The 26,247-nt window shown below is 40.9% G+C and overlaps 1 protein-coding gene and 1 long non-coding RNA gene across 6 annotated transcripts in view; one reads left to right on the plus strand and one right to left on the minus strand.

Annotated features, from left to right (window-relative positions):
• LOC135160462 (uncharacterized) overlaps positions 1 to 26,247 on the plus strand; it is an 82,343-nt gene that overhangs the window by 29,560 nt on the left and 26,536 nt on the right. The window lies entirely within an intron of this gene.
• Positions 19,547 to 26,106, minus strand: LOC135160468 (uncharacterized). 2 transcript variants are annotated; one of them, XR_010298572.1, is made up of 4 exons: positions 24,298 to 26,106; positions 21,224 to 21,677; positions 20,340 to 20,421; positions 19,547 to 20,142 (listed from the first exon to the last, which is right to left on the minus strand). It is a non-coding gene; the product is annotated as an uncharacterized LOC135160468 (long non-coding RNA). The 2 variants fall into 2 exon arrangements; XR_010298571.1 differs by lacking the exon at positions 24,298 to 26,106 and having other exon boundaries at positions 21,224 to 21,843.

Genomic DNA, 26,247 nt, shown 5'->3' on the forward strand with positions numbered 1-26,247 from the left:
GAACCCTTCAGGATCCTCGTGGCTTCCAAGAACTTCTTCACCGTCTCTCAATGAAACATCAGGATGAAAGGATTGCAAACCATTGCCTCTCTGGCTTTTCAGTTCCAATATTTTATTTGTCTTCAACTGCCCCTGGAAGAGACTTTGTGATTACAGTATTAGCTACATGCGAAGTGAAATACACCTGATGGTAAGGCGATCAATTTGCCACTGTTGCAGCATTTACGATCTCCAGACCGATTATTATCCTTACTTCGTGAAAAAAAAAAAATCTGCGGGCCGAAAAAAAAAAAAGTGACGCAGTGGAGAAGAAAAAGGTAGAAGACAACTTGCAACTGTCATTACTCGATTTGGTATTATGTATTACTGGCAATTACCTCTACCTTTAGCAAGCTTCGGCCTCAATTATCCGGTTATCATTCCTCAAAACTATCATCATGATGTCTGTGTACCATCTTTATATGCTCAATGGACGGATGTTCAACACGTGGACGTTTGGAATTAATGGATACCTTGGAGGGGGAGCAGTGAACATTGTCGTAGGTCTCTTTGTTCTGGTGAACTACCTTGCGCTAATCTATCAGCATTCATGTCTTGTCTTGTGTATAGTCCATAGAATGCAGGTGCATCAGTGCTGATAGAGCATTCAAAGTGAATTCTATCGTCTCTTTGTCTCTTGTTGATTTTAGTTTATGGAAATGGAGATGATTTTAGTCTTCCTGGAGATGGTTGGAATTGTATTTAATTTTGGTGAGATGAAGGGCGACCTGGACAGACTTTAATTGATTAATCTTTCGGGATTAAATCATTCGGCACAGATAATTGACTCAGGTTGGGGATGTCATTGATTTTGATGTAGCTAGGAGTGCGATGACAAGTGTGAAAGGGGGAGTAAATGATGGCGCTAGGGGTTTTTACACTATTGTAGCGATGAGGCCCATCATCATCTAGGATCAGGAGTGGAAAACTACGCGAATTATGAGTAATGTGGATGAATAAAAATAGTTGATAGTGACGTATACGTTGATTCTGGGTAAAGATTGATGGATTTTATCATCTTACCATAACTGGTTATTTCGGTTAATTGAGGTTATTAATCCGGGAATGTTTGTCAGTGTCGTCTAGAGATTACAGTCTAGAAAGAACGGATCAACTGATGATTCAGCAAAGGGGCAAAAGGATGGAGGAGGTTAACACGAAGTATCATCAAGATCCTTTCCGGGGGACCTAGGGTCTCAAGAAAAATGGTAGGGGCCTCACATTACCCAACGAGAAACATCAGAAGGATGCGTCGCACACGAGGCCCTACAGTCCCCCCCTCCACCCATTATAGCCCCGAACAATGTAACAAATACCCTCATCAGACTATCTCAGACGCCATTGTGCCTCACATTCTACCTCACCTCTCGTCCCAACTGCGGAATGCAATTTTTGTTTTTCCATTTTTTAATCGGTGAGGGGAAAAGAGGAATCAAGAAATTGAAAGAATGAAAATAAAAGGAGCTGAGGGGTGTGAGAAAGGATGAGATGACCTGCTGCTTTTGGGTTTAGGCCGCTGGGATGTAGTGGTAGGAATGCAATAATTCGGGAAATTAATGGATATGGGAATATATTAGGAGAAGTTTCCGGAAGGCGGTCTCGGTCAGACGAGAAATTTCATCTTTTCGGGGAAAATAACGAAATTCGAGGCATTTGAAAAAGATTGTCATCGAGATTTTGATGATAATCTTGTCCGACTTGTAGTTACAAATTCATGAGGAAGCTTTTCCCATGGGCTTTGGGATAGTTATGATCCTTGGGATATGGGAATATGTCAGACGGAAAAGTTTCCGGAAGACGTCTTATCGGGCGGAGATGTTTTTTTATTTTTCAAGGAAACAATTGAATTTAAGACATTCGGAGAAGATTATCGGGGAATTTTTTATGATAATCTTATCCGAGTTGTCATTGCAACTTTGTGAGAGGGAATTTATCATGAATTTTTTTCTGGGTTATGCCCCTTTCATCAACCCTTATCCGTCAGATTAGTGTGGGATGATTGGCTCTCTCATGGGGAAAATTGCTTGTATTTGTGCATTTTTTTTTATTGTTCTCTGGAAACATCAATGTCATGTTGAGGGCACAGACGCGCCATTGATCTTGACGAGTATATCCAAAGGAAAAAAAGAAAAAAAAAAGAGTCACCATACAGTATATCTTTACGACTGTTTGAACTCTACGTCATTCATCGTCTTTTGACGTTTCAGTGAGGATTGCGTGCAGTGTCTTTCACGTAACCTTCACCAACGAAATTCACGCATACGTACGATGAGAGAAGAAATAAAAAGTGATCCGCCCTCTTTTTTTTTCTCTCACTTGTTTCACTTTTTTTTTCATTCAAATAATCATGACTCGGTGTAAACCGACAGTGAAAATAATCCCCAAAATCTATTCTTCTCTGGATTTTTACATTCTTACTTCTCGAAGTGCTTCTTGTATTGATGCTCATCTCCGATATCATCTGGCATAAATTTTTATTAAGGAGTCACGACAAGCGTGGGGCCTTGACCTCGCCCGAAAATGTATACCACGCGCCTCTGTGCAGTGTTTCGTAATTTCTTTTTTTTTTTCTTTTTCGCGACCTCAATGTGAAATCGTCATGGTGGAACGAGGACTTCTTCGCCTGCCCAAAATGCTTTCGTGTGTAATTTCGATGCATCGCGAGGTGTTCCTCAATGACAATCGACTTATCTTGGGCGAAATAATTATATGATTGACTTTTCATCGTGTGGAGGGGTCAGTGTTTGGAAATTTTGGCTGTGAAACCTTCGTCGTCTGTTTGAAATTCAGTAGCGGAGCGGTGAATTCGATGATTCCAAAATGTTCACTTGAAACCATTTGATTTCTACGAAATTTTATTGAGAAATTCAACGGAAATCGATAACCGGCACGGTTTTCTCATTAATTCAATATCCCCACTGACGTAATTCTCTCGAAATTCCAGTGAAGCTATAACTTGATAAGGATTTCCAATGCGCCAAAATTTTCGAGCAGAAAGGCCTTCGCCACTATCTCTTAAAAAAAAAAATATCCCGATGTTTTTTTGCGGGCAAATGTTTCAGTGGGTTACGAAGTCCCAAAATCAAACTCAAAAATTTCATCGATGAGGAAAGAAACATTTCTACGATTCCCAGGGCGATCCCAGGGTGGTCTAAAAAGTGATACTTAAAACGAATCTTTACGACGCACCAGCCGGGTGGTGTTTTTTCAAATGCGTTTGTATTCTTTTGTGAATTCGCACGGTCAAAAGCACACATGCATGGGTACAACATCGCGTCACGCATTGAGGGCGAGTGAGAGAGGGGGAAAAAAAAAGAATGAGTGAGGGAGAGAGGATGCAAGGAGATGCTATCATCCATGCTAAATTGGATATTACTCGGGCACACCGAAAAAAAAAAAAAAAAAAATTCGCGCTGTGTTCGTACGAGTTTTACTGTTTTTTTCTTCTTTCTCTGGATGAGAGAAAAAAATGTACACCTCCCCCTCGAGGTAGCCTTGGACGTACGAGAATCCCCATTCGTGGGATTAAGCGCCTTGATATCGTCGAGTGCCCCTTTCTGATGCGATAAATATGGTAATCGGGAAGGTCAACCGGACGGTAAGAAGTAAAGTGTCACGATCAACCGAAACCCACGCGTTTCAAAAAATTGTGAAAAATCTATTGTTGGGAACGAAACGATAACACCGAAATCTCCAATAGAGGTTTTGTTTTATTGCCGAGCCGGAATGTATTATTTATTGATGTTGGCGTGGTATTTGTATTGGTTAATTCATGAGTGGAGGTGTAGGCATGAATATTTATTATGAAAAAAAATATCTGAAAAAATATTGAGAAAATTCATTGACAATTAGCGATATGCAAATTAAATTCTGCAACAAGTTTATTCTTAACGCCATTTTTGAGGTTTTTGAATTTTAGATATGAACATTGTCGTCGTTAGGTTCTCCTGAAACAGAGAAAATAAAAAATCGATATAATAACAACAATAAGGCGAGCATCGAAATAATTAAACAAATCAATAGAGCCCAGGAAGGATAAAGAATTGTTTATTTCAGGAGTGAGAAGGCTTTTTCCCTGCAAAATTTCCGTTGGAAAAAAAAAATTAATGCTTGAATGAATTGTCAAACAACAAGTCCTAATAGAAAAACCTCCATTGAATAGAAACCACTAGTCTCAGCCGCCCGTTATTCAGATTAATTGTCTTTTAACGGGTCGTTCCCCGTATTAAATGGACGTGCGTATTGCCTACGAAGAGAGAAACAAACCGGTGACATTGCCCATGTCACGGTGTCATACCCATTAACACCCTTACGTACTTGCATACACACATTATAAGCCACTGCGTCATTAATATCCATCTACTCCGATAGTTGCATCACGTCAAATTCATGCAACAAAGTCTTTATCCCCCGTTGAAATCGGCTAAACAACAGAGCAAAAAAATTATTCGTGTCAAACGCTGAATTTCGAAGCTCTTTGAGTTGCACATTAGACCTAATTGTGGCAGTCAGGAATTATTGATAACATAATGAATAGAAATTTCACTGAAAGAAGAATCCTCCGGACAAGAGTCGAGCTTCAAAATTAATCCGATATTTCTCTCCAGATTTCCTGCATAAAAATGAGCCTTTCAACTTTTCCAGATAAATCTCTCACGCTTCGGGCTCGTGATTTTTAATCTGGACAGCTTGACTATTGGAAAATGTGGAAGCTATAGCCAATATAATTTGGAAGCTCTACTATCCCACCCAAAAATTCCCTGCAATTCAATAGCGAATGTTGATATTCGGTTGTAAATTTCAATACACCGAGCAATTCTCCTCCTACCGCTCCTTAAAATTCTGGAATTTTACTAAATTGCCAGTAAAACCTGAAATTTCATGATTTTAAAATCCTCAAAACCTCCTCAATCCCCTCAAAACGTTGAAAAACTGATTTTTGAAAACATCTCTCCCAAATCCACACTGAAACCGACGCTCGTGCCCACTCCACTGATAGAACAGTCATCACACTTTTATCGAGTTTTTAAAATAACTGAAAATAAAAAAAGTCGGCTGAGCGTCGATAATCGATTGCCCCCAAGACGATACCCACCAAGCACACACCCAGACAACTGCATCGCCCCCAAGTGTCAACGGTTTTTCTTACGCAAGAAGTCTCGATGCAAGATCTATGTATAAATTTTTATATATACCCACAGAGCCGTATGTACACATCAACACAATGACCAGAAACGATAGAATTATCTTCCGGTAAGCGGGTGTGCACATCAGCCACATGGGCTCTTGTATTTTCTCGACCTAGAAATAAATAAATAAATAATAAAAATCATGCGTTGCAAGTCAATCGGCCACTTTCACCGTGGAAAATAACTCAAAGTTCATCGTTCCCTGGCATGCAATAAACAAATAAAAATGAGCGGAGAAAATTTGTCTTCATCCATTTTATCTAATATTTTCCATTTCATCGTATGTGTGTATGCATACATATATATATATGTGTGTGTGTATGTGTGGACATGTGCAACATGTTTTGACGTGTAGCTGCCCACACGCACTGAGCCCTTGTCGATGTGTGGAGGTATTTTAATGCACACGTACGAGTGACTGCGATCTCTGAGACGTATGTGTGTGTGTATGTGTGTTTGTGATACGCAAGTACTTTCACACGAAGAGGTGAACAACACAGTGCGGTATCCAGGCCAGGGGTGGCCAACCACTCCTCTGGCGATTCACTGGGGGAGAAGTTGCGGTGTCTTCACTCAAACGTCCTAATTATACGGTAATTAATCGGTATTGATGGGTAGGAAGATACTGTGATGTTGAAAAATTATATTTCAGGGACGATTGAATACACTGACGTGAAAAATTGCTCTTGTCAACGCAGGAAAAACTAGTGGAGAATTGGGGGTGGGTTAAAATGGTTAGGGGGGTTGTTAGCCTGGGGGCAAGATCTCACTGATTACTAAATTAATGAATGAATTAGTCATTAAGAAGAGTCGGAAAATATTTTCTATATTTTTTCACTGAACTAAATATTTTTTTATTTTATGTTTCAGGTAAAAATCCGTTTCATGTGAATAATCGAATGGGAATTGGTTGCACGTAGTCAAGGTAGGATTTATCCGCAAGGAAACAAATTGTTAATCTGATTGAAAGTCAGTGAATGCGTCCAATCAATCCTTCTAATTGAATTTAACGTGACGGTTTTCCACACGCCCGCAAATATTGGATTCTCTCGATTGCAAACCTTTTCAGAGGGGAATGTTAAAAGACCATTTTGGCTCACAATTTGCTGTGCCGCAAAAAATTGAGTTTCCTATTGTTACGTGAAATCGAGAAAAATTCTAGAACTACTCAATTAATATTTCATATTTCAATTAATTGAATACAAAACGTCTGACGTAATTCCCATATCTCCCTTTAATGATTTTTATCCCGTAGAATTTTTCATTCTCATAAATTATTAGGCAAGAGAAATTAATTGATAGTTGATTATCATGAAGTCAATTATCGTTTTTCTCCATCAAATGAATAGGAAATTTCCGGCGGTTGATTTCATAGGCATTTTTCTCATTTTTCCGTTAATGAAAGACAAAGTTTTATTCTTTATAAATATTTCCGGTCAATATTTTTTTAGTAAATCAAATACCCGACCCTTTGACCCTCCTAAAGGTCGAAAAATTATTTAAAAATTGCTATCAATCCCCCGACACTTATGAGTTGTTTTTTTTTCTGTTTAAAATTCTCGTAAAAAAATTACTCCATCGCTGAGCGTTTTAATTACAACTTTACATCCCCGAGGAGTTGGAAACAGGCTCTCAAGCGCCCTTCCCCCAGCCCATAAATTCACTATTAGGTGGATAATTGAAGGTTCTGGTACATTAAATCAAATATACCGTTTTCCCCTTTCGCCTGCGGTAGAAAAATAGCCCAACACGCATTACATGGCCCACTCGGTGATTTTTCCCTTACGTCCGTGCGAGAATACGTGAGAATATATGTTGGCAAGTTCATGTTCCCCCGGTGTCGGTGGGTGAAGGCAATTGTGATTTTTTTTTTCCGCTCTAGTTTAAGTAAATAATTCGATAAATAATTGCTTCACTCGTTTCTCACTGACTTGTCATGACTTTTATGGTAGCAATGTGAACCTACATCAACTTGTTGAAGTTTAGTTTTTCCACTTGCACTTCACACTTCAAGTTTACACTTGAAATTTGACGTGGAAGCGCGATGATTGAGAGTGAAACGTGCGGTACGTGGCGGAAGCGACACAGAGCATTTAATTTTGTGGCGTTTGAGGTGTTTCCTATTTTTAGAGAATTTTCGGGTTTTAGAAATATTGAATTTCGTCAGTATTCTGGGGTTTTATTTTCTGGGGCTCCAGGGCGGAAGATGAATGATATTTTCACACGAGATTATCATTTTTTTGCGGGAGAAAATAATTTAATAAACACAAGTAACTAAAAAATTATTTTCTCATAACATTTAGCGTAGGTTTGGGAAGCTCCTGGGGCACATTCACACGAGAGAAATTTTTCAAAAAGCCTTTCAAAGAGACGAGTACTACCCTCGGAATAAATAAAAAAATCACTCGGTGTAGATAAAAAATCAACAAAACATTGCACAAGACCCAACGAAATCCGATGACGTCAGTCTCTCATTTCACTCCCTCTACAAATTAAACGCTGTAATCTCAGATTATTCACGTCTGATCACGGTGGACAGGGACTTAGGGACATTGTAAAATGATCCTTACAGGATCGACTTCTTAACGTTGGAATTATGATCTGTATGGTGAAGTGTAACGAGAATGTCAGTTGGTCAGCGAAATAGTATTGCATAAACAAGCCTGAAATGATCCTATCAGCCTCAATCTCTACTACCTTTTTCCTTTTGCATTGTATTGGTTAAGACTTGGAATCGAAGAGAGCAGTGAGCCACCTCTCGCATCAAGAGGCCGGTGAACTCGTCTGATATCCGGTTTTTTTCAATCCCCTTTGGTTGGCTTCTGGACTAACCTGTGCCATCTTAGTTCGTTTGAAAATTTAATGAATCTTTGGCATTCTTAATAACCCATCCGGAAGGTCATTCCGCACTGCGGGAACACTTCAGGATTTTCTTGGATGGAAAATCCCCTTTTCTCATTGTCACAATCTCTACGTCGCTGTCATTATTTTGAAAATTATTTGTTAATAACTGAACAATCCTCGTCCTTTGCCGCTTCACAAATTGAAATTTTATTTTAAATTACATTTCTGCGGTCACTCAAGTCCGTAAAATTTTCCTAAAATGTCACTGTTGTCCTGACAATTCACCTACGCTGTCCACAATCATTAAATAAATTTTCCACCGATCTCCTCTTATCAATCCGCAGCTGATTGCATCTCAATATCCTGATGCGGTGTTATAAATCACTTCCCTGGATGAATACTTATCACCATCAGAATGATAAATGACAATTTCCCCATGGCCTTTCCGTTAGGAGGTAAAGGACATCGATTTCTCTCTTTCAACCAATGAATTCATTGGAAATCGTTCAGTACCGTCGGCGAGCTGCATCAGCTTGCACCACTGGATTTCATTAAAAATACAGTGAATAATCGGATATCATTGTTTTTCCTATTAAAATCACGACAATGAAACTGAAAGTGAAATTTTCCAGACAGCCTCTCGAGTATTCCTATTCTTCTCATCTCGTTGAATTGAAAATGGGGAAACATGAGACGAGTCGGGGGTTGAGAAGGAGTGGGGGGGGGGGGTCGGTGGGGGGATGACGAAGTTTCCCTTGACGATGAGACAACCAGGAACCAGACAGGTTGAGAGACGGGGGTATAATTGAGCGGACAGAAAATTTAATAGCACTCGACCGCGCGGGCGAATGACGATGCATCGATTAGTTCGTGTCTGTCGTTTATTCCGTACTTACCCCCACCCCATCGTCACGATTTTCTGATGTCTGGAGGGCGAAATATAGGCATTCATTATTCACAAACAAACGTGTGATGTCTGAATGCCCATGGGAAATCGATGAATATTAGGGGAATGGGTATTGCAAAATTTTTATGACCAGAAAAACTAGCGGGTGTTGTAATAGGGAGATCTAATTTGTCTATTTGACTGTAATTTTGGATAATCAATGTAAATAATTGGTGATAATGCATCGGGAGATCGGAATTTATCAGTTTTATTCAATTTGAAGCAAAATCCGATTGTAATTAAAAATTCAGCGCTAGACTGATCACTTTATTTCGATTTTCCGATGTCTGGAGGGCAAAATATTGTTATTCATTATTCATAAATGGACGTGTGATATCTGAATGCCAGAGGGCATCGATGGAATTGAGAGGATATTGTGAAATTGGTTAAATAATTTTATTTTCGATTATCGCGAGGGAAAAAATGTTATGTTAATGTCGGATTTTCGAGGGCTTTCCCACTATTTCTAAGCCATTCAATTGCTAATTCCATGGATAGTGCAATCAAATTGAGGAATTTTTTTTTCCTGTGAAATGAAAAATATTCAACATTCCGAAGGTGCATTCAGAATGTGAAATTCTGCAAAATATCTCCCTCAATTTTCATCATGTTTATTAATTATCATGGAATAATTGAACTGAAATTCAAAGCTCCAGTGGATTTTTATAAAATTCCAATGTTTGAATGAAAAAATTCTTGAAAATTAATAGAACTATCACATTCCCCAAATTTTCCTATCTCCCCCACCTGCTGTCATGCATTCTCCACGCATTCCAAAATCATCGCCTCTGCATTATTCAAATAATTGTTCACTCCACCAACCAATCAGCTAATTACCAGCTTCACCAGCCCCACCTCCCCAACCGAAATAACGAAACACGCGAGTTAACCCGGGACGCACCATTAAAAAACCAATTTTTCAACGCATGACCTCATTGTCAAGCCCCAATGATATTTTCTGGTAATTCATTTCTTTTTGTTTCACGAAAATGCCCCCCACTGGTAACATCAACCGCAGATGTTCCGTTATAGTTACAGTGAGTTTTTGAGGGGCAAAGGAGGTGGATGGGAAAGGGAGGGAGGGGAATTCAGTTTTCGGTAATTACACGGTGAATTATTGCGGTTCGGTGCACTGCAATGCGACCCCACTGTAAATCATCAAATATAATTGTCTCTTCTTCGAAAGAAAGTCAATCATTTTTTTTCACGATTATTTTACAATGTTTATCGTTTTATTTTCTCCCTCACTCACTTCTGAAGACAATTTTCAGTGGAAAGTTGACCCCTCTCTCGATCCCTATCTCCTGCTATCTTCCTCGAATTCAGCACGATTTCGTGGAGAATTATTGAAGTGATGAACAGGAAGGGGAAATGACAAGTAACTGGAGAAATGACCACAATTTTGATCGAACTTCCGAGGGTGGAAAAAAACAAATTTTTTTTTTTTTTGCGAATGTCTGGGGTGAATGGGGCGCATGTGCAAGGTGCATGTGTCGGGACGTTGGTTTGCCTCGGCGATCGATACAGGCAAGCCAGACTAGGAAGTAAACCCGGGCATCAACCTCCGACCCACCCACACTCCAGCGACAGTTTCACCTGTCTCACCCCTCTTCCTTCCTTCGTATTTTTTTTTTTTCGGGTGCAAAAAGGCATTTAACAACCTGTCTTCATCACGAATGACATCTTTACACTTTCTTAATCTAATAAAAGGGGTCTGGTGACTCGGCACGTCGATTCTTTTTCATTTGTTCGTGGCTGAGAAAATTATTCGCTAGGAAATTTAAACCGGAATTGCTCGAAGGGATTTTTTTTTTCTCATTTCACTTTCGCGGTAAATTGGTGAAATTTTTTCACTGAAATTTCCGGTGAGGGTCTTGGCAATCTCTAACAAGTGACGTGACCACTGGAATGTCAAGGAAGTGGCTGAGCGACTTTAGTTGACTTTAGTCTTAGCTGAGCTTTCGAGGAATATCTCTGAGTGTGAGGGAGATAGCGCGATTTAAATAACTATTTTTCACAGTCCACAATTCAATTTATGAAAAATGATCGTCAGGGGAATTTCGTTCTCTGTTGAATGGCGGAGAACACCGGATTTAACTTTTTTATTGCCTGGCTACTGCATCACTCCATGAAGACTGGAGAATAGTCAAGATGTTAAATTTATTAGTCAATTTGTGGAAATGCTCCGGAGGAAATTCGTTAGATTGAGTTAAGAAATAGGAGGGGCGTGAGAAAATGGTCTGCAGTCTGGTTAGATCTTGAGGGAGCCGGGAAACCGACCTATCGCACTTCATTTGAGCCACGGCACGTCCCTTATAAGGGCGTTGAAAGGTCAGGGAAGTGTTTCGATGGTCAGGCCTGTAAGACAACCGTCGACACGTGTGACGTAATGGGTTTTCCCTCGTGCATCAGTAATTTTCGGTGCTCCTGTGAATTTCTACAGGCATCAGTAATCATGATGTCTCCTACCAGAGTTCTCATTATATTTTTTTGAAAGGCCAATATTCCTCTTGATCACTGTCATTCACCGATCATACTTTTTCATGGCCCTGGAAAAATTTCCCGCTTCTTCCAATCACGGTAATCACAATCCCAAGTGGCACTGGGTCTACTAAGGAAAAATGTCACCGCCTAAATTAACCTCAATATTTTCAATGCTTTGAGAAAACTAATCTACCCCAGAGTTTTTCCATCCCCTCCGACAAATCTCTCTAGCCAAATAATCTTCCCAGTGTCGGTACAGATTACCTGTTCATCCCCGAGAAATGAAGATACACCGACCACAAGGAACAAAAAAAATTGATAAGAAAGATAAGACCAAAAAAAAACTTATTACGATAAATTGATTTCATGCATTTCCCCCCAAGTTCCCAGATATTTTGAAATAATTTTATTATTGAATCTCTGCGTATATCATTTAGAATTATTTATTTATAAAGACAATCTGCACTAAATATCATTCGGACGACTTTAACTTCTCAATATTTTTGATGCTTTGCTAATCTTTTTCAATCCACTTCAATTAAAAATAATCGTAACATTTTCTAATCATTTTAGCACACCACAGCCCTCCCTCCCCCTTCCCCCGCAATATCATCAACTCGAAAATCTCCTAAATGTCTCTTCCCCGTTATTCTCCAATTTCCTTCCATCCCAAGGACACTACAAAGTCATCGAATTGATCATTTGAATCTCAATGAGTCTTCAAACGCTCGTGATTTGATTTTTAAAAAACGTTTGATATACTCAGCGGGACGTTGGGGATGGCCGGGGGGAGAGGAGAGCTACGTGTGAGGGCTCTTCATCCATAATTTGGCATAGTTATCAAAAAACCCTTCACGTGTAATTTCCAAGATTCTCCTTTTTATTCAATCGCAATGAATTTCAATGAGTGACTGATGGGCCACGAGATGAAGATCAGCTGGAGTCTGCGGGCTTTGAGCGTAACACGGGTGTCAGCTATCGACCCCGAGTTCACTGACCTCTTCTCACTACCTTCTCTCCCGTCGACCTCTCACTCCCTCGTAATACGACACAACCCCCTTCGTGCAACCCGCTGCCAACGACCTCTCTCTGCCGCCCTCTCCTGCACCTCATGCACTTCTACTCCCCCACTTGCCGAACACACCGCATACTCCCGTCTGGCTTTCAACTGTGTGCAATCCCCTCCTCAGTACTTCGTCTCACCCCCTCATCACCCTTTTCGCTGTCGCCACCCGCCTCTTGTGCTCGCCATCCTCATCTTCATTTTGCCCCTGAAGCCCTCGCTTTTCAGTTTCGCATGTTTTTTTTTTTTGTCAACTTTTTTTGTTTCTTATCGTCTGTATATCTTCATTTCACGGGTATGAACGGGGGTGTAATCTGCCCCGACACCGGGCAGTTCATTTAGGGGGTGTAGGTAAGGGGGAGAGGGAGATATGGGGGGGAAAATGATTTTACTTGAATCGTGGGAGGGAGAAATTTTTTAGAGACGTTGAGTAATTGTTACCCCGTTTAGCATAATTTTTTGCAACAACAATTGTCTCCCCCCGAGTCAGTAACAATTCTGCAACTCGAGGAATAATAATTCTCCGTGAATTGAGAGCCACATTCGAGGTCTAATTAACCATTTGGCAAATTGAAGTGTCTCTCCCTCGAATTTATGAGGTACAATGTTTTTCTGAATAACAAATAGGTTTCTCTGACAAGAGGGAGCATTATCCTCAAATTAGGAGCAATATAGCGCCCTCAATATCCCAGCACTTGCCAATAAAACTCGTGCTCTCAGTACAAAGTCAGTCAGCAGCAGTAATTGATGTTTAATTATACCCATCGATTGTAACCGAGACCCAGGGTTGGCTTATCAACCCCCTGGTACAAGCCAGAGTTACCCGATCCCCCTGGCATCACAATGCCTACAACTCAAAAGGTCCCTGAACTCAAGCTCAGAGTGCAACTACCATCATTTCTCGTTCATGTATACACTCATCTGCGATACTCGCGTGTCTTAGTTATCTATCGCTCACTGGCCATATACCACCGTCAACCGATCGCGTGCACGCGCCGACGCGTTGGAATTTGAGTTGAGAGAAAATGAAGGGGTGGGGGGGGGGGTGAGAAAAAAAGAATGAAGAATAACATAAACGACATGAAGAGGCGCAAAAAAATGGCTGAAAATAAATGTGGGTCTCGATACAACTCGTCCCCGTCTTCCGGGAGTCAGAGCACGAATTCGGTCTTTTCGGGCACTGGTGAGAGCCCGGTAGGGTGGGAGGTGGCCCTGGGCCTAACGCTTCTCTAACGGTCGTTTCTTTTCTGTGAAAATATGCGGGGTCAAAGGCCCTTTCAATCGAAACTGAGAGAAGGAACCCTCGTGCGTAACGGCATTGTCACGCGAGAAACCGGCCACCAAAAAAGAAACAGTTACGGGGGCCTTTTCGACATGTTCAAACCGTCTTTGAGTTTTTTTTTTCGCCTTTTTAATTTCTAAGCTCGTCCTTCAACTCCAAATTCTAGTTTTTAAGGTTTATATTTTATTCATGAAGTTGAACCCCTGGGAAGTATTTTTTTGGTATTAAAAAATTTCAGTGTTTAGTCTTGGAGGAAGATTTGAAAAGATTCCTTTCAATTTAATTGATTCATCGATATTAATTGTTTGAGAGTAATATTTTATCTTCTCCTTCCAACTGTTTGGTTAGACAACATTTTCCGGACATCGTTTTATGGAGTAAAATGGGATTAAATGTTTGAGCCCTTTCCGTTATTAATTTCCACGGATTAAATTGAAAAATGGTAATCTCATCGTATCAAGAATATTACAAAGTGGACGATTGACAAGGTCTTATATTAAATCGCTCTGAAAAAATATTTCCCTCACAATTTGCAATAATCTGGATTCTAGTATAACCAATGCATGTTGATTCATGTGGTTTTAATATTCTCCTTCCAACGATTTTTGATCCTCTACTCATTCATTTTTCCGTCCACGTGATGAATGGGAGATACGATGTCTGTGATACTTGAGAGTAGGCGTTCCACGTTCCACGTGTTCTAGCGATTACACGACAATTTTTGTTAGACACGTGATCCCCCAGTGTGGATTTATACCCAAGTTTAGATTTACTCTGAATCAAGTGCTTATCTGAATCCCGAGGGGATTTTATTATGCCAGGGCTCACTCCCTTCCCTGGAAATGGAAAATTCAATCTTCGCATATTGAAATTCATCGAATTGTTCGGTGAACTGAATGTTTCAGGTAAGCATTCGAGTTTCGAGTGAATAGTCGAGTGAAAATTGTTCTCATGGGTTTAAGGTTGGATTTATCCGCAGGGAAATAATTTGCTGGAGTTATTGAACATGAAGGACGAGTCCGATTGACACTGAGGGATGTTTATCACAAATGAATGGATAGGAAAATATCATTTCCCATCAAAGACTCTTTCGATAAAAAATTCAGTTTCTCTGTCGCTAAAAATGGGGCTTCGCTTCAATACGAGAAGAAATTCCATTGACCTTTTCCCTTTGAACCCAATTGAAGGTTTTTTTTTTTCTTCACAGAGCTCACCCAATTTTTCTTCAACGGTCCGCTAGTTCTTCCATACAACCCCATTCCCAACAAACCCCGATATCAAGCCCAACCCATGCAAACTAGAACCCGAGTTGGGCAAGAAACCGTCGGAGAAAACGAAATTGTGGCCTCGCACTCCCGCAGAAGCAAAGCAAAAACGATGAAAAAAAAAAAAATAAAAAAATAGTAGAATCTAGAAACAGTGAACCACGAGAATCGAGCAATCGCACGCTCGGTCGAACAGCCTCGTACGCCTCCCCCCCTTCAGCCCCCCTCCCGTTCAGTGAACGGTTCGAAAAGGCACAGGCCACACTTTTTAATATTTTCGTGGGTGTGCCACAACCTCCTCCGGGCATTGAACCTCGCGAATAAAAAAAAAAGCGGAAATGACAAAAACGTAACACGAACTTTATTTCGATTTTTATTTATTTATTTATTTATTTATTTATTTTTTTCGGCACCCGTTGATTTCTTTTTTTTCACTCCTCTCTGTGCCAAGTGATGCGCATACGATGGACAAATCCACCTCAGCAACAAGATTTCCTCGATAAGGAGGTCAAGGCCATGACCTAGTGGTAGGTTGTTGCACCGAGGCATTCTCTCGTCCCCAACTTGCCATTCTGGGCCCCTTTAGCCCCTCCATTCTACCCTGAAATTAATTTTCACATTTGCACATGAATAAAAATAACGAGAAAGGATAATTAAATGGTTGAGGTGATTGAAAATTCATAATTCTGAGGTTATTTTTTTTTTTTTCGTCCACTTTTCTCTTTCCGTCGGGAGAAAGGCGAAGACCCGTGTGTGGCTTTCCCAACGGCTCATCACTGAACCCCCCCTTTGCTCGAACCCCCCTTCGTGCAATTGCGATTGGCGATAAGCGCTCGAAGGTAAACTAGGATTTTGCTGCTTCGAAAAAAAAAAAAGATAAAAGAGACAGAGAGGGGGTGAGGAGGGGGGAAATTGAGGGAAAAAATTCAGGAGAAAGGCGAGAAATCTAACGCGTGGGCCTCCTTGCTGCGGTACTTCCACACCAGAGTGTCTCTCCAGGACTTGAAAGCTGGGCAAAGTCGTAATTATATTTTCGCCTACGTTCTATTTCGACTCGATGACAGGCGGGATTTGTAAGCGCTATTTATTGATGTGAGGAACAACTTCTTGAAATAGTAGGAGAAATTGCAGGGCTTGATGGGTTTGGGGGATTCGCTGGGGAATAGTGAATGGCAGGAGAGGATTGGGAGTTCTTTGTCTTAAATTTCTTCGATTGTAGCGAACCTAATTATTTTTTCATATTTATCCTGCAGCAAATATTGAACAAAATTCATACTGTCGTGCAAAAAAAAATTAATAATTTCGTGAACATCCAATTTAAAATACCACAGGGTGATGTTGTCTATCCACGAATTGATTAGAATGTTTCTCACGAAATTTTATCATGATACTCGCTAATAGAAACTCCCCAAATGGACATGTTCAATCGTTAGATCCATCTCTAATTCTCGTATCGATTTCGAATACGCCCTCCTTCCCCATCGCCCACTCATTTCCTCGCCAATCTAACTGATTATTAATTCCAGTAGCACTTCAACATTAAATTTTCAAAACCCGTCAAATTCACCGCTAATGCTTCCCGCCGGATAGATCTCCAATTCACCCGTTGCTTCCCAATAGCGCCATTACTCATACCCTCGAAGGACACCAATGGCGATATTTGCCTTTTGTGTCGAGGGGTCATTCACCCTGCAGAAAAATAGAAAGGTCCTCGTGGTGAAAGGGCTCCTAGATTTCAGGAGAAGCCTTCTGATCTCAGGATCTGATTTTGTCAAGACGTGAGAAGCGAAGAATCGTGAAAGACTATAACGATCTCCAAAGCCCCCACTCACCTCAAGATTCCCTCGAAACCAACGGGAGCTTCATCTTCAGTAATTTGTTCCTGCATTAATCACGATAAATCTCCCCTTTGCATTCTAAAATCTGGGACTTCTAAGACCCAATTTACCAACCACCTCACCCAATAATCCCCCAACTACTCCAGGTGCTCCTGCTGACCAAAAAAAACCTGGAATTGGAGGCCAACCCCACCAGACCATCTCCTGCACTACAGCACCCCAATCTCACCCCTTAAAAATCGCTTCTCAACCTATCACCCAGGGATATCACCATCACTCACCCATCCGAAGGACAATAATCGCGATGTTAGCCTTTTGTGTACCGAGGTTATTCACCCAGAAACAATGACACATCCTTCTTAGAATAGTCCAATCGTTTGAATCCCTCCACCTATCATCACTATACAAATCCCCCCAACAATGACAATCGAATAAAAAAAAAACAAAAAGAACCGAGTTAATAATCAGCAGGATGGGATTGCATAGGTGGGCTTCCGGTATTTTTTCCCCATGAATTATTGAAATGAAAAACCGTAAGAAGAGAAACTGCATTAAACAAATGACAAGTGAATCGTCTAGATAACTTCATTGGTGAATAAACACGTCCTCTCCTCATTCTTTCTTCTTCACCATCCAATGTCATTGCGCCCGCAGTAGGGAACGGGTCGCATACAGATCAGGGCCAGGCACAAACGTTGGTTGGAGACATGCTGCGGGGGAGAGTGAGATGGAAGTGAAGCGAGAAAACGGCTTGAATACAACGCGTACATACTGCCAACCCTTGTGCACGCATTCACAATGCCCAGGGTGCAACAACCTCCACCTTGAGTAAGGGGGGGGAGGAGGGGGAGGGGGGGGGGGGAAAGGAAGAGTGAAAAAAAAATAACAGAAGTAAAATGAGATAAAATAAAAGTGAAGTAAAAAAGGGATACTCGCAGAGTCGGCCCCGCTTTGCTTGTCTGCAAATAATTTACGACAGTCTAGGAAAACTCGTGGATTGCGAATATACACTTGGAAAGAGGCAACAGGCACGATGAAACTCGCCAGGGTCACAGAACAAGAGTCTTCTGTGGGTGGAGTGAAAATTGTTATGGCTTGTCTTGGAACCGTCAAAAAAAATTAAACGAGGGCTTGAAGGTGAGGGATTGGCGCAGTTGGAACGCCGAGGGTTTGGTTGTATGGATCCAGGAATGAGGATTTTTATGAATATTCGGTAAGTCAATAGACGTGGAGATGGATAACGAGTTTCACGAGTGACGAGATGCAAAAGCTGGGATTAAATAATATCTTCTGGTTTTAAAACGCTTTTGCTTTGACTTCACTAAAATAATTGCGTTGGCAATTACAGCCGCGGGCTTGCTGAGTTTATTAGGATAGGAGAGCTAACAGGATGAGTAGCTGAGGAAGAATTTTCATAATATCCTTGTAGAGAAGGGGATCCTCCCCTTATCAGTGTACACGACAAAGAACCTCAAGTATCTTCATTACACGTTCAAGACAACGGCAGCTCGCTAACTCGTTTGAAGTTCATATTTCGATGTCAGTTCCTCGAATATCACACCTCCCTCCAAGTCATTGTTCGTAAAACGTAACTGGAAACCAAATCGATGATATTGATTGTGCAATTCACAAAGAACTGAACTAAAACTATGGAAATGCTCCTTCAAACGAATTCTCTCTCAACAAGTGTATGAACTCCAAACTTTTAATGACAATCGTCCAGATCTGATGTCCAACTCCATGACTTCATCATGTCCCTAAACAGTCCCATCTCACGAATAAAAAAAAAATCTAGGGAATAAGAAGTCAGATGGTTTGCGAATAAAGTTTCTCTGTACATGTCATCAATGAAACTTCAACGAACGTCTGAAAGGGCGTCGCACTTGTAAATGGGCGCAAGGACCTTCAGTTCTCTCTGTCCAACCTTCAATACAAGCCATCTAGCTAAGATGAGCTAGAGACTCAACTCCCTTCCCTATTCTGAAGGCTAAAGGCCCCGGGAGTGTTGCTCCGACGTTCAAGTCGAGACAGAAGTCGTAAAACGCTTTATACTCCTTTCCATGGCGTGAGTACGCTTCTTCTGTACCTAGAGATACTTCTTGCATGGGTAGATGGGTAAGGGGGGAGGAGGAGGAAGGAAAAAAATAAAACGACGGTGGTAAAAAATTAAAAAGAAAATTGAAAATGGAGAGGGTGCCACCCGGATGCGTGGAAATATACTGCGTGACGATGACCTTTGCAAATAGCAATCTCAATACTGAAATAAATAGAATTTGGAAATGCAAACAAATCAAGCTGATAATTTTATTTTCAATGGTACTTTGAATAAACTGAAGTGCTAGATATTTATACTACTAGACCGGATGTCAATCTATCACTTCGTTTATTTGCAAAAAGTTGTCTTTCTTCATTCAAATATGAAGTGTTTTGAATTTAATACTGAAAAAATTATGTTCCGGGGTGGGGGTTGTGACGTCTCGCGGGGTCGTTGCACCAGCATAATTTGTAAAATCTCCTCCCCCCCTTCTCCCTTCACCCACGTAGTGGAGTCATGAAACCCTTTATCCAAAAATAGGGTGAGTCGAAATATCGCTGTTAGAGCGCTGTGATGAGCCTTCGTACTCATGAAATTGTCTCGGTCCAGACAATTCGAGGAGTATGAATCCTCGACTTCCCACGCTGAGGGAAAACTACGGGGAAAATTGCAGTAGTTGATGTGAGTAACGAAACGCAAACCGTATCATTCCGGATTATTTTGCGAAAAAGTAATCAGATTAGAGAGGAAAATTCTTTGAGATTGACGTCTTTCAAATGGCATCTCCAGAATTATGTTTTGTCAGTAGTTGAGGAGGGGTAAGAAATAATGACGTTGGGGCTGTAAATGGTAAATTTAAGGCAGAAATATTCAGCAGTACATAATTATCGATAAATGTAGAAATAACAAAACAGCTGGAAAGGAGATTGCGAGGGCTTGACTCTAACCCATCGGTATTATTTTTTCTCTCGTTTTTCCCATCCATTTGTTCCCTCTTCGGTTGTTTGTGGGGCCGGATGGCACCGGGATTTACGATGCAGTGGTGGCCCAGGGGTGGTTGGCGGGTGGCTGAGGCTTCCCACGGAAGACAAGAGGATTCTTCAAGGGCTCATCCGGCTCACCCAGTCGAATGCCCATGTCGACCGTTAATGTCAACACTGAAACAAAATAAAAAAAAAACTAAAAAAAAAAATTATATATGTTTATGATGACGTTTTGAATGTTTGTGGAGAGAAATAAAAGAGAATGAGAATAAAGTGTTGGGGGAATGTTCGTGAAAAAATGAGGAAGAGGAACTGGTGAATTTTTGACGCCACTTATGTCCTCGAGGAGTAATTCTTGTCTTTAAACGTACCGTTAATCCTCCTCCTCAAGGCTTCACTGGGAAACGGGGGAATCACTCGGTACGATCTATCTTGATATGAGTAGTTTTTGACCTGTAGGCGTATTAGGTGATACGTTAGAAAGCTGTGATAATGTGGCATTTGAATGTAGGGGGAAAAATTGATTGTGTTGATGAAATATCGGATTTCGCAGAGTCAATGGCCTCGGGTACACATATCCGGGAATTATCATGGAATTACGGATGTTGTTTTTGGAATTGAGACTATCAGAGTGATACGGTAATTTCGTTGAAAGTCATTGAAATAAAGAAGGGAAAACCAGTAGGAATTCGCTCATTTCCAAATGCAATTTCTGTGACGATCAATTTCGAATTTAATTCAATGATTTTTTTAATTTAATTCATTACTCCAGCATTAGTCAGTGTTAGAGAGCGTATTGGTGTTTTACCTGTTCCAGACTATCGGTTTCTAAATATATTATTCTTGTCTAAATTGCTAGCATAGAAAATTGGGAATTAGTGTCGCCAATTACGTCTTCAAAATGTAAATTAATAAGTAGATTCAGTCTCCCAAGTTGAAAATCGTCAATCGATTCCGCAAAATAATTAGCTCCAACAGTTCTTCGCTCTCAACTCATTTCGCGATTATTATCTCTCATAGAAACGTGCAGACTTGCATAAATCTATGTACCCCAGATTTTCTCTAAGACTGTTAGAAAACTCCATGGGATATTCAATTCTCCCCTTAAAAATCAAACCGGTAAAACCGATTTTTCCCCCTCATTTCCCCCTCTGGGCAGTCTTATCAGATAGAACTTGTTCTCCAGTATGAAAAATAAAAAAAATAAAACATATCACATCAGCTATCGCAAATTTTCCCTGACCCTGGGTTATACCTAGGCCGCCCACGATGGAAAATTTCTTTCGTCTCCCGAACGAGGACGAAAAAGGCATCTCGTGCGGTAAATACCACCCACTCAGCCGGCAATTCTCTGTCCTGTTCTACCCCAGTTCTATCTCCGTCACCAGTGTTGTTTATTTTATCCTGGTCTCCAATCCCCCTTTCGCCGCTATCTGCTCTCCATTGTGCAAAAGTGTTCGACTCGTGATTACTCTGGTCGGCAAGAGACCAGCATCAAGTCGGCCCACAAACCCGTGCAAATTCTCCGTCACCCGGGGAATATCGAGGTATTCAGGACTCTACACCCACGCGAAGGACTTTTTCTGGGCCGAAAAATTCAAACCGGGGTCGGTTACTTCCGTGTTGCCGATGCCAGTGGAGCTAAACCTCTTCTCCATCAGATGAGGCTCCGGTTACAGCGCCAGGAAAATTTCCAAAAAAATTTTCCACTGGAAATTTTGATACTTTGATTAATTATTGCAAGGTAATTCCTCAGACGCGAAAATAATTAGCAGAAATTTCAGTTTTATTGGTAAAATATCGGATTAAAACGGAAATTGTCATGGACTTCCTTCTCATTTAGGAATATCGAGGTATTCAGGCCTACACACCCACACGAAGGACTTTTTCTGGGCCGAAAAATTCGAATCCGTCCGTTCACTTCCGCGTGGCATTCGCCGAAGGCTCATGTTTCTACTCGTCAATAGAAGAGGTCGCGATTGCCTTATTTATTCCGAATTAATTACAATTTTTTCATTTTTGTACGCATGTTAATTGGTTCTCCGATTAAATCACCCGTTTATTCATCAATTTTTGAGGCCATCCAATGATTCGCGGTGTGGGGTAGGGGAGAATGGGGGTCTGGGGCGTGGCTGGAGTGAGAGCCAGCGGGGAAAATGTAAAATTGAATGATGTTGTTTTTCAAGTGACGAGATAATCGATCATTTTCCTTCCTGCTGCATGAGATAACCCCGATTCAACATTTCTCCGGGATTTTTTTTACCTCTGTATCTAGCTCCCGGGGAAAATCGGCTTTTTATCCCTCATTTTTGCCCTCCCATTGCCGATACTCCATTGTGGTTCATTTTTTTTTTTACTAAAATTTTTTATGGAGAGAGGGGAGTGAGTGAAGGGGTGGGATGCTGCAACGCGAAATGCAGAATTCATTCGTTTACTATTTTCCCTTGTTGCTAGTGATAACCAGGTTTTCCTTTGTTTTCACAATAAAACAATTCACTTTTCATACTCAATTGCCCGGAGTTTCCAATTATTCAGGGGAAATTTCATTGGGCTTCGAGGCATAATTGAACCAATTTCAATTTTCAACCCCATGGGCTGTGGAATAGTTTTTTTTACTTTGATTTTAGTTCAATTAGACGATAACTGTCCGACCGAATTTCGACTTCTGTATATTTTTTTTTTCGTAACATGATATGAAAAAGCTCTGGTTTCCTCTCATCGTGCCCTCTCGAGAGTAAAAATTTATGAACCCTCAACAATTTATATGGAGCTTGTGAGTTATTTCTACACTTCGCTCCGCAAAAATTTCTCAATCGTGAAAAGTTACGGAACGACTTATTGTCTCCACAGCGATGAGTCACCAGACAAACGGTTAAATTTTACGGAATAATTCGCACAATTTGAGTTCCGACGGTTACATTTTCTCTCTCGTAATTTTCACTGAACTTCCTCTCCGCGTTAATTTTTGCAAATTAAAATTTCTCCGAGATAAATATTCGATTGACAGAATGATATTTTTTTTGTGGGTGTGCGAGTCCCTGGAAATATAAAAAGGGGGGAAAGTCTCTGGGAACATTCTCTCATCATCCCCAAGTCTCGCTCGACTCTTCCGGGGTAACTTCCCTTTATCCTCGATTTTCACCCTTTCAACGCTGGTACCATTGCATTGTCTTGAATTTTCATGCTCTCTGGTGAGATAGAATAAATGAATGAAAGATGCTCAACCGGGAAAGGCACAACTCACTCGGTTACAATTTTCTCTTGTTACCGGGGATAACCTCGATTTGATATTTTTTTCCATCAAGGTCCCGGTTGCAGGCCCATCTCCTTGTCACTATACCCATGCCAGTGGGCATTCAGTGTTCTTCTATTCGACTGGCATCGGGTCGGCTCGTTTGCGGTTTGTGAAAGGTAGCTCTTCGAGATCATTTTCTCCAACAGGGCTCGGGGGTGGGAGGAATGGCGGGCATTCATGGGGTAACCTCGATTTTATACTATTTTTTCCGTAATTTTTTGCATTTTTTTACCGCTCCACAGATTCACATCCTTCTCTCTCACTCTTTCGATTTATTTATTTACCCGTTTGTGGAATTTTTTTTTTTTCTACTTCACCAGCAAGTTGAGGTTAGACGCCCCGAGATACTGACGATTGCGATGACACTAAGACTCCTCGTGAAAGGCACACTCAGCATCCTCGTGAAATCCAGAACCCGGTTTCACGTTAGTCCTTTCTCAAACGTTTTACCTAGATCTTGCTGGGGAGTACTTATGTTTATTACAACATGATAATCATTAAGCATAATTGGTGAGACGTTCTCACGCTGGGGAAAAGAATTTTATGAATTGTGATTGGAGGAGGAGGGAGAAATGGAGACGATCTTGTTTCGAATTCTTTGATCATTTTTTATTGGAATTCCTGGTACAATTTGCTAGAAATTTTTGTCCCACTTTCCCGGGAATTTTGAGGAATTTCATAGCTCTGAACGCAATTTTATCAACAATGCAGAATAAATTCTAAAAAAATCAAGGGAATTGAGAGGGAGACATTGTAATTGTTACTATTTAATTCATGAAATTCCCAACACAATTCGATTGTGAACACCCGGTTCAATCGAAAATTCCTCACAATTTCCTGGTGTCGTGATTTCACCCTGAAGTACCCAATTTCATCTGAAGCCATCCCTCAAAAACAACAGCTCATACCCCATTTTTAGCAAATTAATTCCCCGAAAACTAGGAACAACATTCGTGCTTTCTCAACGCAGTTTCCAGAATACTAGAACTTAACAACGAAATTAAAAAAAAAACTAATTCCCAGAAATTACATACCAAATCACCAATGTCTGACTAAACATTGAGAGGCCCTAAAAATTAACGGGTAAAATTCCGAAAAGACCGGAAGCAAAAACATCCAGAAAACATGCCGGGGCCATCGACACGTTCACCGCTCAAGACACGACGACTAAGGGAACAAACAATCGTGCCCGTTGTTTGTTCCAGCTGTTATATCACTGACGTCACACAGCCAGGGGGAGAGAACTCTCGGCGCCGATGGAATTAGGCCAACTCTACCCTCCCTAGTTTACACGAGGCGACTCTTTCTTTTTCTCCTATTCTTCAATTTTTATTTCTTCCATCACTTTTTTTTTTCCTCTCCTCCCCCTCCGCCCCTCGTGCACGCCGATAGGAGGGACAGTCATACCCAGCACAAGGTAGTCATTGAACTCAGCAAAGTGCACAGATAGATGTAACGCATTCACTCCTCCTTTGCTAAAAGCCCATATCTGTATTTTGTGACTACGTGTGTTATCAAGACGCCTGTAGTTGAAAATCTCGTTAGTCGGAATAAATGATGGGGGTGGTGAGGGGGCTCAGAGGAGGGGGGTTGATATGGTGGGGAAGAAGAGGAGGTATGAGCGATCGTTTTAACCAGTGACTTGCAATGTACATGAATTACCACCCGAATGGCCCCCCCGGCTATCTCAGGCGGATTGTTGTCTCCTGCGTGTTTCATTGCTGATGACAGTACTGTATTGCTGGACAACATTGACGACTATTGTTCAGAGTTGGGTTAATGATTCACCGGTGCATGAAGTTTACCTTTTCCAGCCTAGTTATAGGGAATTGTCTGGTCAGTGATGCGAGTGACGGCTCAATGACATCTGGAATTGAGTTAATCTCGTGGAATGAGCTGCCAGTGAGAATATGGGAATTAATGGTATTGGTGTTATCCTGTGATGATTTGCACTTGTTGGACGTTGTGGTGGATAGGTTGAAGTAGCAAAAGGGGTATTATTTTAATAACAATATCTCGTGGTATTCTGGGGGATTTATCAATGTCCAATTATCAGATTTATTGCGATTTCAAAGGAGGAGTTTTTATTAATTTTTTTTTTGGGTAAATCAAGTCATTTTCTCCGTCGGAAATTTTCCACTCACCTGATTGCAGTCAACCACGAAAATTATCAACGAGAAATAAAGGGACCATCAGTTTTTTTTTTGTGCATGATCGAGTTTTGAAGTTATTTCGATACCGCAGACACCGTTCAGTCGGCGTTTTACGAACCCGCACAGCAATAAAGGGCTTTTTATAGTCAGAGGTAATGTGTTGTACTTGAAGGAGAAAAAAAAAATGGTCCCTCCTCGTCCCTCGTCTCACCACCTCCTTTATTCTCCATTTCGGAGCCACGAGAGAGGGAACCCAGGGGTTTTTAACCACCACAGCTGCAACAGTATGCACAGAGCCGAGTGCATCGTACCAATCTGAAAGGAGCGGCCGGGTGCTGCGAAATTGGGCCAGTTGGTCAGTCCAAGTGAATGGGCGCGTCTTTGAGGCCCGCCGAGGACAAGATGTGCAATTAAAAATTCTTTTTTTTTTCCTCCTTCCTCTCCATTTTTTTTCCTCACTTTTTTTTTTCTACTCGTTCAATGACTCACTCGATCCCCTCTAGATAACGAAGAATTTATTATCAGTAGCGTCGGCTTTGTCCAGATTAAATTCTCATTAATCTTTTGTTTATTTAAATTACCCGCGGGAGGGAGGGATTTTATTATTTAAATAAGGAGGTACATTGATTTGAATTTTTAATCATGAACACCGTCGATTGAATGTGCGAGAACATTTTGACGAAATTTATAGTTGTGGAGGAGAAAATAACTTGGAAAAATTTTGATAATTAAAATTCCGTTTTTCCAAAATTCAATTAACAAAATTACACCCACGCTATTTTCAATTTAAGAGGTAATCCGTTACCTGGAACACGGAGAATGCATTTAATT

This window comes from Diachasmimorpha longicaudata, chromosome 3 (assembly GCF_034640455.1).
Source record: "Diachasmimorpha longicaudata isolate KC_UGA_2023 chromosome 3, iyDiaLong2, whole genome shotgun sequence".
In the NCBI taxonomy this organism is placed as follows: domain Eukaryota; kingdom Metazoa; phylum Arthropoda; class Insecta; order Hymenoptera; family Braconidae; genus Diachasmimorpha; species Diachasmimorpha longicaudata.